This window comes from Trichechus manatus, unplaced genomic scaffold (genome assembly GCF_000243295.1).
Source record: "Trichechus manatus latirostris isolate Lorelei unplaced genomic scaffold, TriManLat1.0 scaffold00382, whole genome shotgun sequence".
Lineage (NCBI taxonomy): Eukaryota > Metazoa > Chordata > Mammalia > Sirenia > Trichechidae > Trichechus > Trichechus manatus.
In genome coordinates, this window is record NW_004444318.1 from 289,161 (window position 1) to 291,422 (window position 2,262).

Here is a 2,262-nt window from a genome sequence, read left to right on the forward strand (position 1 = left end):
AAATTGAAGATTTTTATCAACTTCTGAAGTCTGAAATTGATCAAACATGTGATCAAGATGCATTGACAATTACTGGTGATTGGAATGCAAAAATTGGAAACATAGAAGGATGGTAATTGGAAGATATGGCCTTGGTGATAGAAATGATACTGGCGATTGCATGACAGAATTTTGCAAGACCAATGACTTCTTCATTGCCAATACCTTTTTTCAACAACATAAACAGTGATTATACAGGTGGACCTTCCTGGATGGAATACATAGGAATCAAATTGACTGCATCTGTGGAAACAGACAGTGGAGAAGCTCAATATCATCAGTTAGGACAAGGCCAGGGGCCAACTGCCGATCAGATCATCTCTGACTTTAACCACCCAGAATTAGGTCTTTACAAAATGACTGCCTGCACAGCCCTCTTCTGTCCACTAGCCATCCAAAGCTGGATCCTCACAAGTTAGAACTCTATCCTTCTAAATAGGGAGATGCCAGGCCCTGCTGGCTCTCACTGCCCCTGGTGTGTTCTATAATGTGTTAGAATGACTCACAGAACTCACGTAAAGGGCTATACTCACAATAACCTTTTAAATATAACCACAAGAGGATATACACAGAGATACACAGGCAATGTTTGTGAGGAGTTTTCAGCATGGACCTTCATGGACTTCAGAGATGTGCTGGTCCTCCTATGTGCATTATCAATCCAGAAGCTCAAAGGAAGCTCCAAGGTCCAGATTCCTTTATACAAGCTAATGGAGCCTCAATGAACATGCACGACTGGTTGCCTCATTGCTTATGCATGATCAATCCAATCAATGAATATGCATGATTCATTGTACCTTCCCCTCTCTTCCTGAAATTATTTGCCAGGTGTGGTCTTTGGGCCCATTTGCACACATTGAAGTGTTGCCTGGCTGTTTTAGACAAAGACACTTTGATTGCTGGCAAATTCCAGGGGTTATTTTCAGGAACCAAAGACAAAAACCGAATTCTTTGTCTCACACAATGTTATTTCACCTTCCTTACACCAAGGTCCTAACTGAAAGTTTCTCCTTAGGGTCTGAAGTAATATTAAGAGTCCTGTTACCTAGATTCATAAAGTGTGATCACCTGTGTGATCCAAGTTATGGAATTGAATTTCTTCTCTGTTTCTTATAGAGCTTTTGGACTGGTCCTAGAAGTTTTATGTGCTGTGAACAAGCATTTTTTACTGTTTTTTTTTTTCCATCTTTATCCTTGGAGACTAACTATTTCTCATCTAAAACAAAGCTGCTCAATAATTGCTCAGCTACTAACCAGAAGGTCAGCAGTTCAAATTCACCAGCTGCTCCTTGAAGCCCTATGGGGCAGTTCTACTCTGTCCTACAGGGTTGCTATGAGTTGGAATTGACTTGATGCCAGCAGGTTTGTTTTTTGTTTTTTAATGCCTTCCAGTACCCAATTATTTAACTTTCTATGGACCAGCACTGGTCCTTAATCCACTCCCCAAAAACCTCCTCTGTTCTTAATGATCTGTCTATAAACCAAACCCAACCCATTGCCGTGGAGTCCGTTCTGACTCAGAGTGACCTTATAAGACAGAGTAGAACTGTCTCCTAGGGTTTCCAAGGCTGTAACTCTATAGTGAAGCAGACTGTCATGTCTTTCTCCTGTGGAGTGGCTGGTGGGTTGGAACCACTGACCTTTCGGTTAGTAGTCAAGTGCTTTAACCACTGCACCAGTGTAGTGGTTGGCACGTTTGCCTACCATGAGAAAGGTCCCCAGTTCAAAACCAGGCGGAAAGTTTCAGTTTGCAAACATTCTGTCTATAAGTACTTCAAAAGTCATAGAAAGTCGCTGCTTCCTTTTAAAGGATTTTTTTTCTTTTACTGATCTGTGATGCTTTCCCTCTTATGACAGATCAAAGTGTTCTCTGTCCTCCAGCTCTTTTAAAATAAAAGATCATATAAACAAAGTTATTTTTCTACTAATGATGCTGTTGTTGTTAGTTGTCTTTGAGTTAATTCCAACTCATAGCAACCTCATGTGTACTGTGTAAGAGAATTAAAAAAAAAAATGAGGCACTTGATACGATCTGAAATGGCCAGTTTGAGGATTGGGTGCAACTCCTTGTTTGCTGGTTCCATTTTCACCCTAGCAGCAGCCACCTTCCGTACTGTTTCTAAGAGAGGAATGTCCAATAATGATAGCCTAACTACACTTCAACCCCTTCCTGTCACATACCCGTGTACTTGTCACACTATTACCAATCTAAGAAAGATACAT